The sequence below is a fragment of the Syngnathus floridae genome, chromosome 7 (assembly GCF_059516105.1).
Source record: "Syngnathus floridae isolate MCC-2025c chromosome 7, RoL_Sflo_1.0, whole genome shotgun sequence".
NCBI classification, from domain to species: Eukaryota; Metazoa; Chordata; class Actinopteri; order Syngnathiformes; family Syngnathidae; genus Syngnathus; species Syngnathus floridae.
The window spans coordinates 16,069,804-16,082,888 of NC_142419.1; the positions used below are offsets into that span (position 1 = coordinate 16,069,804).

Consider the following 13,085-nt stretch of genomic DNA (forward strand, 5'->3'; position numbering starts at 1 on the left):
CACGCATACTCGCACGCGGCGGTGACAAATCCATTCCATCTGTGAGCGTCGTACGAGTCTCCACCCCGTCATCTGCCTCGCGCAGATGAAGCCGCGGGATGTCGGAGGCCGTGTCTGGTGGCCGGCGTGTGCATGCGCACCTTCTGGGATGGAAGCAGAGCGTTTAAAGGGGAGGGCGGATCAATCATCTCATCGAGTTGATTTAAATCCATTAAACCACAAGTTCAGCTCTGCGCAGCTCACTCGGTTGATCTCATTTTGGCTGTGTAAACATCCCGACGTTCCAACCAACCCTTTTAATGGGATTAACTCGATCTGTAATCTAAGGCATGCAGGATGAACCTTCCTGGTTCTTCCCATGAGGTATCAAACAAGATTTGGGGCACATCATTCGACTCCGCTCCCGCTTTCTCGCTCTCTTAGCAGCATTACATGTGAGTGATGACAATTAAGTGATAAATAGCTGAATGCTCGGCCTCCCTGCTCGTGATGGAAGACAAGTGACGCGGTATTAATTAGCGTGTCAATGAGAAGATGTCAAAGACGCTGTCATTTGATAATGGATGCGTTAAAACAAAGCTCAAGCGGTGGACAGCGCATTTCTTTGTCTTTGAATAACAACTTGATCACTTTTGAGTGTATTGGAGTTTTATTTGCCAAAGTTGACACTGGCGCGTTGGCTAGCTTGAATGTCGTGCTAATGGTTAACTCCGCGGCTAACACCAACGAGTTTATGCGGCCGAATGATCAATGTAACCGATAAATCACGATTTGTTAGCAAATAAATAGTGCTTATAAAATTGTTGCGTAACTCGTGAGTTGATATCTGAATATTTTTTGTGTTAACTTGTAGTAATGCAGTACAGCATGATATCGATATTTGTTCATTTATTCACTGTACAATGAGAAATGACTATATAGAATATTTCAATCTTCATATGAAGTCATCTCCATATTCATTGTTGGTGTATCATTCCTGTACAATAGAAGATACAAGACAGTTGAGTAAATCAAATCAAAATCAAATCAATTTCTAGTTGCCAAACAAGGAATTTGACTCCGGTTCATCTCGTTCTCTGTACAACGTTTAGGTAGCTAACAACATTCAGGACAACGTGAGCAAAAATGGACAATTATTAGTATTGAAATACGAGGAAATTTCCTTTCCACTTATTTTTGTCATAGCCACCAATAACGTTTACTGTGCTGCCATTAAGGAAGCATATGAGCGGGTCATTTTTGATAATAAAAGGAGAATTGACCTTGATGTTCCTCACTTAAGCCTCCTCGTGGAGCCGCTTTTTATCCTCCAAAGCCATTAGCAGTCAATGCTATCTTTATATTTAATTTTCTCAATTCATCAGTATCCGCTCTGCGGTCAAAAGGCTCCGTTGTCGCCAATACGCAACCTCGAACTGTGCAAGAAATCTGTTGATGATCACTCATGGGAATGCGGTGAACTGTTGCAAAGCGTTCTTGACCTCATTTATTTGAAAAACGCCTCTGCTTTTTCTTTTCACAACTCTCCAAAATGCTTTCGGGAGTTGCGTCTATTTAATGGTTTGTTATCATGATTCAAATGCCACCGCTCCGGTTTTTAAAACTTTACCTTCCGTTACCGTGCCGTCTTAACGAGAGCGAGCCTAATTACATTGATCAAGTCAACGCTTTGATGAAAATAACCCAGAGGGTCACTAAGTGTCCTTCGAATCCCTCGCCAAGTCCTCCACGGTCGGTGCTTTATTGCGGCATGGTCCGACATAAATAAAAGATGGCCTTTCGGAATGCTATATGTACACTAAACTATATGCTAATGGTGCTGGCCGGCGCTGCCATTTAACAAGCAGACGCGTGCGTTAACTGCGGCCGAATGCTACAAAGTGGAGCGGCCAAGACAGATACGTTGTTAAGGTGCGTCTATTAGTAGGAGCAGACACAGGCAGGACTTCCCATTAGGCTCCAATAGAACACGCTGGATTCAAGCAACTCCACATTCTCGGATAGTACAAAGGCCAAGTTGTGGCTTTTACGTGAGAACTGAGAATCTTGCGTTTAACCTAGTTTGCATGTGTAAAGGCGTTATGATTTTTTTCTTTTTTTATTATTATTTTTTTTAAATGGGTCGGATGTTAGTTTTATGGATGAGTTTAAAAAAAAAAGTGGAATGGAATATATAAAGTACTATAATTTCATGGTAAATTAATATAAAATACTATAAATTTATTTTGGTGAATAAATATAAAATACTATATGGTAAATTTTATTTTATGGAATATATAAAATACTATAATTTTATGGTTAGCTAAATAATTTTGATGTTGACTTCATTTAATCACAGTACTATAAATTTATTTTGGTAAATAAATACAAAATACTATATGGTAAATTTTATTTTATGGAATATTTAAAATACTATCATTTTATGGTTAGCTAAATAATTGTGATGTTGACTTCAGTTAATCACAGTTACTTGGAAAAAACACATTCAGTTAGATTTACAATGAAGCATTCAAGCAATTGTGTAAAAATATAAATCGATAGAATGAACAGATTCTAAGGAAAATTTGCAAAAAATATATAAATTCTTCATTTTAGATAAAAACACAAGAGTGATATTGATATTCTTGATGTTGGTATGTGGATATGCTAGAGTGGGAAATAACGATTAAGAATAAGTCTTTCCCCGCATTTAACTGAAACCTGAAGTCTACTGCGGAATTTGGCTCTGGGGTTCAATTGTTCGGAATTTTTTTTCTTTCTCTTCTCTCACTGCAGAAAATAAGAATCAATTCATTTTAACCCAAGGTTAGTTTAGCCGTTTCTAAGCAATCGTTTTTTCTTTATTTGTCTGGAAGAGCCGAAAATTGCTGCTTTTGATAAACCGTCCGACGAGTCGCCATTCGTTCATTTATTTATTTGTTTACATGATTTTACGGTTACATTGTGTCGTGCAGGCCATTATGATTTTAACACCCACGTTCATACCATCGCCTTGAGGGACAGTCTTTTTTTTTTTTCCTTTCTTTTCCGTAAGTGCATCATTCAGCAAGTTGTACACGCCCGCTGCCGCCTGGTTGCTCTTTAGGAAAAGACTCTTCGTGTTCGCGTTGACAGCTAACGCTACGCCGCTGATGGCTTCTGTCAGAAAAGAGCCGGCAGCAGCCAAACCTCTGACGTCCTCGAACCGCTTGCGGGCGTTTCAGGCGAGACGGCAACACATTGATACAGATTTTTTTTAGGTGTCCATGCCCAAACACAAGTCTACAGTTTGTAGTAGAAGATTCTCCGAATGTTCTTCCATGAGAAGAAAAGTTTCCCGATAGTATTGAAGGCCTCGTAAAAGCTTTTATTCTCCCCGCGTGGGACACGGTGATGAGTAATAAATGGAATAATTTTATAGACCGATAATTCCCATTGGCACTTTTAAAACCTCACTAATTGCAAAAAACTGAAACATTCAAATCAGTGTTTTTCTGTCCGCCTACACGAGTTGATAATGAATACGTAATGCTTATTGAAATCATTCAAATGTTACACCGTGCGCTTCCAAAGACATTTTTTATCTGGATTGGTTAGCACTCCTGTGTTCTCAAGGGCAAAGTGTGCTCATTTAAATTTCTTTGCTATTCCTCTGCAACGCAGCACAAAATCTTTCCGTCTGCGCTCCCATTTCCATTTGGCCTTGACGCCTCTTGCCGCATCTCCTCGTCAAAAACGCCGCATGCTCTGCAAACGACTTTTTCCTCTCTTGTGTTTATTACTCATACAGCCATATGGTTGCTCGATTTCAGATCCAACTTTATATTTATGGAAGAGGTGGTGAATAAATGCTCGTACTTTTCTCCCAAACTCATGATAATATTTTGCGAGATTCAATTTAGTGTCTTGATCAGAAGTAAGGGGGGAAAAAGTTGCCCAAATTCCTTAACATGACTTCACTGCATTTGTTCATTAACAAGTAGCGGCAGAAGCTAATGAGTGTATGCTAACGCTACACGAACGTGATTCAATGCTACCGTAGAAGCTAACCGTAGATGCTAACGCTAACACCTGGTTGGTCCACCAATATTACAGACATCTTAAATTGTTAAATTAGAACAAGGTGGAGTCACCACATTCATTTTTGAAACGTGAACAAGAGTTCAAAAGAGCAAGAATCCAAGTCCATTTGCTAATAGTTTGCTCAGCGGCATCAACAAACAAGCTCCGGCATTTATTGTGCATCCATGGTGGCTAATTTATGTTTTCTCTCAATTGACAGCACTCCGTTAAGCATATTAAGTCTTTCTTTTCTCCACGGAATTATGTGAGAAGGCGTCGAATTGTGTATTGAACACGCGGCCGACTGGCACAGTGAGATCTGCTGGCTTCCAAGTAGAGGCTTCCTTCAAAAGACGTCAAGCGTTGACATGAATAGAGGTTGACAAACAGGTGATATTATTAGCCGTCGTTAGGGTTTGCGAGCCTTCACTGTCAAAACCACGACAAAACATGTTTAGACTGTTAACGAAATGCCATCTGGCGACACAAAACATCATCGAGCGCGAATGCCAAAACGGCTTTTATTATTCGCAACCTAACGCCGCCGTCTTTAAGGGACCCGCGGATACGGAAGTAAATAATGACTCGTCTCCAGGGCCCAACAAAGTCGGCCAGGGCTCAGATGGGACCCAAACAGGAAATCAGATTTGTTTCAGGCGTCAAAGCACTGCTCTGTCAGCGTGACTAAGCCGAGACCGCAACTTGTTTTCAGCGCCATTGTCGCCGGAGAACACGACTGCCACTGTTGGGCTCTTGCCAAATGTTGAACATGTTGTACTGGCAGGGACAAAAGCAGCCTTCGTCGTTGAAACGGAAAACCTTCTCGCAATCTGGAGGCGATACCATTAAAGTTTCGTCGCATCTCACCTATCGTTACTTCACCGCACCTTCTTGGAAAGTTTCTTTAAGACCAATTTCAGTGACCGCTTCACTGATTTAAATCTTCAAATGGATGGCACATTGAAGAAATGTTCACCCAAACTTTCATGACCCTTTTCTCATTCCGAGCATGAATTGAGCAAAAGAATGAAAACCTGCTCGCAGTTAAATCAAGTCAGGACTTTTATTCGATCAATGAATTTAAAACTATGCCGTGGACAAAAGCGCCAAGGCTGGTCAGTCTTCCCTACTGGATCTGCACAGAAATCATTTATATAGATAGATATAGATTTTATATAAATTTTTATATAAATATATATATATATATATATTTTTCATATATATTATATTATTATATATTTTACTTATATTGATACATATATATTAGATATAGATTTTCTAAGACATTGCTCTTAAAAATATATTAAAATATATTCAAATAAAAGCAATGGATGTACACATGCCCTTTTGTATACTCACAATATGACTTCATCGGGATTTTTTTTGCGAATCATTTGCCAAAGTTGAATCAAATTATTGTTGTCATAACACGCAGGAATGGGTCGCTGTTAATTTGAGGGAAGGCGCCGCATGGTTCCGCGCAAAATGTCACTTTAAATCATAGCGGACAGTCTTAATGAAGGCCTTCCATCATCGTCATCACCGGTGACTCGTACCCTTTTTTTTTTTTTATGCCTGCGTACGGATCAGGCGATGATCGTGAATGTGTTGTAGAAATTTAATCTAAATTTGACCCTTTTTCCTCCCTTACAACACAAGTCAGCAAATATTTCATTGCATCTTAAACACCTGCAAGACAAAATATAAAGAGGAAGAACGTTATAGATAGAGGCTTTAGGTCCGCCGAGGCCTTTATCAATAATGTCCAGTACAATCAATAGGTCCATTAAGCTCGCCTTTAATGGAGCCGGTCCCTCGCGTATGAGTGCATTCGTCAGTAAACAAATGTCCGCTGCTACTCGGAGAATGATTAGGGATGCTACATTAAAGCTACCTCATGGTTCTTGCCCATCGATTACCTACGCCAAGGCTTTTGCCCAACTTTGATGGGACACAAGCCAGAAAGTAGACTATTAAATGTTGGGGCATTTTTCGGAGTGGATACTACTGCAGCCTATAAGACATTGGTGCTTGGCTTTGGCAGGGGTCTTTACTGTTTGGCATCTGTCCACCATTTTGGAATCTCAATTATTGTGAACTATAGGATTGAAGAGGAACACTATCCCTTACCAAAAAGTATTCCACGTTCCAAGCTCCATCATCAAAATTACAATCAATTAGTGTAAAACATTTTTTTTATTTCCCACTATTTTTTAGCTTTTATGAACAATATAGCAGCTAAGCTAAGTGGTTGACAAACCCCTTATTTTGTTCCTTACCGCCACCTTCAGGAATGGAGTGGAACAGTATTTTCCCCAAATCAATTAGTGTAACATAAGAAAAATGGAAATGTATTAGTGTTTTGCATTTTATGCCCTTTCCTGCCATTTTCCTTTTATGTACAATATAGCAGCTAAGCTAGGTTGTTGACAAACCCCTTCATTTTGACACATTTGTTCATTACCGCCACCTTCAGGAATGGAGTGGAACAGTATTTTACCATCACACTAGCAACTCATCTCTTCGGGGTGCTCTAAGTGCCACTCGTGGTTATTTACGTGATGTTTAGTGTATAAATAGTGATGTGGACATCAGAGGCTTGAGCTCTTACTGTGGAGATGTATGATCAGGGAAAGATGATAACAATGTGACAGAGGTGGTTTATTTATTTCCTGCTTTCCTGGTTCGTATGTGCTGGTCCGAATTTTGGCAAAGCCTTGCTTGAAAATGGCCGCACCACTGCAGCGTTTATTAGAGCGTAGATTATTTGATGTGATTCTCTCGGGCAACTTGTATTATTGCTCACCACGGTCGCTGTCTGCGCCGCCTGCTGCCCCCTCCGCCCCCGACGGAGGCGTCCCGACATCCTAGGCCGCAGTAAATGCCATATTACAAAGTCGTAAAAAAAAAATACAAAAAAGCCACTTATTACTCCTCGTTCTTTTTTACTCCTCCGCTCGGGCCATTATCGCCTACGGCCCACGCTAGCGGCTCCGACTTCACCTAGCGTCGCTGCCTTTGTCTGGAGCGCTCTCATCTGTTAGGATCTGCTCGGGCCGCCCCGGAGGTAGCGGCGATGGCCGGAATGCCAAGTGCGGGGGCGGACGAAGAGAAGCGTATGTCTGTTAAATCACCCTCGGCTGAGTTTGCTGCAGAACTCCGCTCTTCATTTCTTTTCGCAAGCTAACAAAAAAGGGGCCTCTCAACGTGGATGCAACAGTCAAGCTGTCAGCTAGGCAGAGGCTCGACGCCAGTAGATATTAGTCCGAGACTTCCTCGCCGTGCCTGAGCCTGTGAGCCTTGTTTTGTATTCCGTCCGCAGTCGTCGCCTCCTCCAAAGAGGATGATTAAACAAGCAAGAAAGAACGAGGCACACTTAGACTTGTAGCCTCTTGCTACGCTACCAATCGCGTCGGATCCCAGCGGCCTGCGATCAAATATGTGTTGCTTTATTTGTTTTTTTTACTGAGGGCTTTATAATAGCATTGGGGGTGGTGGCCGCAAAAGGGTTTTTTTCTCGTGCTTTAATATACTCAAAAAAAAAATAGTGCCTTATTGTTTCTGTCCCAAACTTAAGCATTTGGACCCGTCATGGTTGACAGTAAAACTGTCAACAAGTACGCAGTTTTTAGGCAAAGGGCATTTGATTCATGATTTCTGATCTGATCTTTGAAGACCCTCCTGAAACGTTACGTTTTCAAATTTCTGAACATATCTACATGATAGTATAGCAGAGGTGTCAAACTCAAGGCCCGGGGGCCAGATAGGGCCCGCCACATCGTTTTATGCGGCCCGCCAAGACAAATTGTGCTTTGAGTACAAATTGTCTTCACTTGAAAAAATAGAGATATTGCTAGCAATCTTTATAAAATATTTGATTGATATTTTTATTAGTCTATACAAACTATTAGTTTGTTGTGTCATCTATACTGTGTATAAGTTTACAATCATATTGGCCCGCCAAAGGAAACTATGGCTACGGCCCGCGATAAAAAATGAGTTTGACACCCCTGTAGTATCCTTGGCCACCCCAAGGGCCTCCCGACAAAAAAAAAAAATCCTAGCTGAGCCAGTGCTTTGATGTACTTCTGAACTAACAAGCCACTAAATGTTGTTCCCCACTATCCCTGGCAATTCCAGAGGGTGTTTTCCACTCAGGGGTGCTTACGTTTTTAGGCATCCCAAACCTCACGTTAGATAATAAACACCGACATTCTGTTTAATGCTCACAACGGCAATTTGTCGCCGGGCCGAGGGACATCGCGGAAAAACTCAGCGCCGGCCCACCGCTGTGAAGCGCCGGACAAATGTGCTTTTTGTCCTTGACGGCGGCTGCGGATGAGAAGCCCGGCAATGCACACAAAGCAAACAGCCACCCTGACAGCTGCGCTTGGGGGATTCTAATGAGTCATCAATCATGTCGGCCGGCGCTCTTTTATTGGGTGGGACGATTTTCTGGCTTTGGAGCCTGCCCCCACCTAAACCTGCATCTGAAAGTAATTGTTTGTATCACGTACATGGAAAGTTTTTTTATACTGGTAGGCTACTAAAATCTGAGCTGTAATTTGATATCAGGGAAAATCTGGACAAAAATCAATTATCTGGCATATTTCAGGGGAGGCAGTATCCCCCTCAGCCCACCCTCTAGCACCGCCACTGCTTTATTCGTATTTTACAAACGTTTGATGACTAGCTGTGTAGTTTTATGCCAAAGAATGAATACATTCCTATATTCAGTTGTCATTTGTGACTCCACACGCGGATGAAGGGGCCTCGGAAATGGCACCTTTTTAAGCGAGGGAGACAGGCGTAATGATTAAACGGAAGAGTCGACATTCCGCCGAGGCCTCCGCCGCCTTTGCGGAGTCACGTGCGTTGCGTGCGTACGACGACCCGCGTTTGATGTGCGCGTGGGCGTTTGACGAGCAGACGAAGGAGCAGTTAGCGGGCAGTCGCACTCCGGAAGATTAGAGCCGAGGAGCTCTGGCGATATTCGCCGTCTCCCCGCGTGTGGACGTGTATTAATCAATTCCTTTTGCGTGGCATGCCTCAGAGAACATAGGATGGACACCACGACGAGAACGCGCCGAGCGTGAAATTGTCATCCTGGGCTCACACCTTGTCGGAGGGAGAAGAAGGAGGTGGCGATTGCTTGCTTATGTGGCGACACGTTGAATAAAAGTGTTCATCTTAAAATGTTTACGGAGAAAGGATGCGGGGAGCCGGCATTCTTCAAGACAGAAATTGAAGTGAATAGAATAAAAAAAACATTTGCAATTCCTGAAGACGGAAACGTGTTCTTCCTGTCATCTGCAGCAACTTAACTATGATGCATCAGTGAGCATCTTTTAGAGAACATGATCATAAAAAAAAAAAAAAGCTCGCCTATAAATGGAATCCATTTGTCTGTATAGAGAGCCGAGGAGCAGCTTAAATAAGATGCACGGCATGCGTTAATACCATCGTGACCCAGCTGTACAATAACTCCAGAATATCTCATTCGGATAAAGGCGGCGTGAATAAATATATGCGCACTCCAGTCGGTAGATGAGCGCAAATCACTGAAGTGAGCCACTTCTATCAACTTTGCTGATTTTTCTTTGTGCCATAAAGTCTTGCAAAGTAGGCCACAGAGTTGAGTTAGTCCCCCCCAAGAGAATAACAGATAGCTCTAGTGTTTCCTCCCCTCTCATTTCCACACATTGAATTCACCTTAAATAACTTTTTTATTCAGTTTTTAGCGAGAAGCCAAGTGCCCTAAATAAATACAAAAAGAGACCCTCGGTCTTAATCCTTCATTTTATCCGAGACATTAAGCAATGAAATGGGTGTTTGCGCCGTCGTGGGTGTGAACAGAGCCAAGTTGATTCCCGGCCAATCAAAGCGGCTCTTTTCGATGCCTTTAGATTCAGCGCCGGTAACGATGCAGAAGCTTAAGTGGACTCGGTAAAGGCCGAGTTGGCAAAATGTAGAAAATCTTCACTAGCTAGCTAGTTAGCACTGGGTAACCGCTTTCAATCGCGCGCCTGTGTGACCGTGATTCAAGCGCCCTTTCTACATGAAGCCTTTAGTCTACAAGACATTTTGTAAGCTCAAATAAAATATATTAAAGGTCGATATATACGTCGACATAAAGCATGCACATATAAAATCATAACCGTTCCTCGCTTTCCATCACACCGTAAAGGTAAAAATAAATAAAGCTGCATGACGTTGCTGTAAACGACATGATTGGTGACTCTATTAAAAATGTTTTTTTTTTTTTTTGCTGATGTTATTTGTGCCACGTAGGCTAAAGCGCCGCCTCCTCTTTCTTCCCTAGACGCAGGCTGCTTTCAAGTAAAGCCTGGCGACGAGCACCCGGCAGCGGCGCCGTGATACTCGGGTGAGTTTTTAAATCGAAACCGCAACCAAAAAAAAACCTCTTTTTTTTTTTATTTTGACATTTCTTTTACTTATTTATTTTTGGAGAATCACACTTTGCCACATCTTGTGCGGACCTGCTATTCGGCCAGAGGTGGAATAGTGCAAAAGTGGCTTTTCACATTCAGATCCAAGCTGTCATGTTTTTTTTTTTTCTTTTCTTCTTCGCCCCGCTCTCACGCACGCAGTGTGACACTGATAGCTCCGAGCTCACATGGGCAGAGCTTGAATGGCCTGGCGGGGCCTGTGCAAGTGGGAGCGGACTCCATTATCAGATGGCTACTTGGCCACCCGGCATCCTCCCTGCCGTCATCCTCTCCTCCTTGCTCATCCTGCAGCAGATTTAATTTCTGGTCCCAACAGGGCCAATGCTCCCTCTGAGGAGCCATGGCTGTGCTGTGAACACAGATGGAGGATTCAGATGAGAGATGCGTTTGATAAACTTGTGAATGTCAGCAGATGAAACATGATTGCTTGCTTTCCAACGACTATTTTGTCCCCTTAGAATTCGACACATGAATCCACAGCGCTAGCTAGTAAACGGCAGTTATCAAACGATGTTGCGCTCTTGTGCAATTCGGTATGCAGCCGTGCCCCCCCCACACACACACTGCAAAACCCCACAGTGCAAAATGTTTCTTGTGATAAGAAAATGACACAATCTGTTACTTTGTGTTTCATCATCTATTTCTTTATTCTTTTGTACAAACACTTTAAGGCTAGCGCTACACTTAAAGGTGGTGACGTTTTGCGTATATTCTTTTCGTCTGTGACGTTAAAATACCCCAAGGGCCAAGAAATAGGACTGTTGCAATACTTTGTATATATTGCTGAATGTATATTTGTGGGTTTTTTTAGATAATTATATTTTCAATAATTTTATACATTTAATTTTAAACAATATTATGAAGAAGTAATTTTCAAAAAAAATAACAAAAATGAAATAATATAAAAAAAGGTTAAAATGCTGTTTTTAAGCTCTTCACATAGGCCTCAGACGTTCCCGTGTGGAAAGACCCGTCTCTCCTCCGTCCACTAGGGGCCAGTGTTGCTGCCTTAGTCTTTTAAAAATTGGAAATTGCGAAACAGACTGGCTTTATCTCATCTTCTACGCGTTTATTTAACAAGTAGTCAAACTTCTCCCGTCGCAGTGGCCAAGAAAAAGAACATCTTCTGGCTTCGAGGCAAAGCTTCAAAACAAATCGTATGTTCTCTTTCCCGACTTCGATTCCCCCGTCAGTTGAGACGACAAAGCTATGCCCAGACGAGAAAGTCTACTCCCGACCACTAAACTCGCTCAACTATGCAAACCTTAAGTGGCGTCATTTAACGGCAACAACCCTCGCGCCATATTTCATTTCCGACACAGCTTGCGTTGGGAAACTTTCCGTTTCCTGCACTACCTGCTGGCCGTTAGATTGAATGCACAGTTGAGACTTTTGCAGCCGCGGCCAAATCTCTTCTGGCATCCACGTCACGGCCGCTAAATGTAGCAAATATTGAAGCGGATTGTTTTCTGAGAGCTGAGCCCGAGCCGGCGAGGGACCATGAGAGGAAATTGATCGTGCTGTTGACAGGCCTGCAGGAGGCTTTTATGCACAGTGGGAGTGTCTGCCTGCAGCAATGCACTGCACGGTTGGGGGAGGGAGGGAGGGAGGGAGGGAGGGAGGGGGGGCGAGGAACCCAAACCACCCGCATCAGCTCGTCGGACAAAGGTTTAAAATAGAAACTTAATGATCCGCAATATGAGCAGTAAGAAAGCAAGCGTTGTTTTCACCTGCATATACATATTGGCTTAATGAAATCAGCAGAGCGTTTTTCAATTAGGGTTGGATGTCTTTTGAGGCGGGCGCTGAGGAAAAAAAAAAAATGGTTTCCTCATGCTTTCGAGTCATTTCCGAGTTTGGCACAAGCAGAGAGAGCCGAATTAACGTTGGTGTTTCGGGAAGGAGATTTTTGTCTTGTGGAGCATGGAGGGCAGGAAATGAGATTGGCACTTCTAATTGATTCCATTTTGCAGGTGGAGACCTATTTGTTTGTTTCTTGAACGTAAAACGCAGCGATGGCCTCAAGTTAAAGCCGGTCTTGATTCGCTCGGTTACCGTTGTCGCCGTTTGCGCTACTACGAGGCACTCTAGTCCAAAGTCAGGAATATGTGCCTCTAAAAAAAAAAATCAAGCAATGCTTAATTTCCATTAGTTAACCAGAATTAATGACTTAACTTATTATTAATGCTTTCTCAGTTTTAAGTCCTGTCAGTGACCATAGCGTGATTGTCTACAGATGTTAATTTACTTTTCTTTGTTTTTGTTTTTTTATTTATTTAATTTTTTAGGTCAGAAAGATGTCACACAAAACTCAAGCAATGCTTAATTTCCATGAGTTAACCGGAATGAATTAATTATTAATACTTCTTCAGTTCCCAATCCATTCAGTGACCATAGCAAGTTTTTCCACATATATTGATTTTTCTCGCTTTCTTTGCAAAGTAAACGTGTTAGAAAGTATGCATACATCTTAAACAAGTGTTTTTTTTGGCATGTATCTTTTCTAGACACCAATCAAATCGCTCATCTCCTTCCTGACAGCCACGGCGCGAACACAAAAAGATACCAGCGAGG

The 13,085-nt window shown here is 42.3% G+C and overlaps 1 protein-coding gene across 2 annotated transcripts in view; it reads left to right on the plus strand.

The window, feature by feature from the left end:
• The window catches only part of lrfn1 (leucine rich repeat and fibronectin type III domain containing 1), a 117,805-nt gene that overhangs the window by 73,114 nt on the left and 31,606 nt on the right, over positions 1-13,085 (plus strand). For both annotated transcript variants that reach the window (XM_088381239.1, XM_088381240.1), the window contains one exon: positions 10,364-10,426. The gene's annotated coding sequence lies outside the window, so the exon portion shown is untranslated. The remainder of the gene's footprint in view (positions 1-10,363; positions 10,427-13,085) is intronic.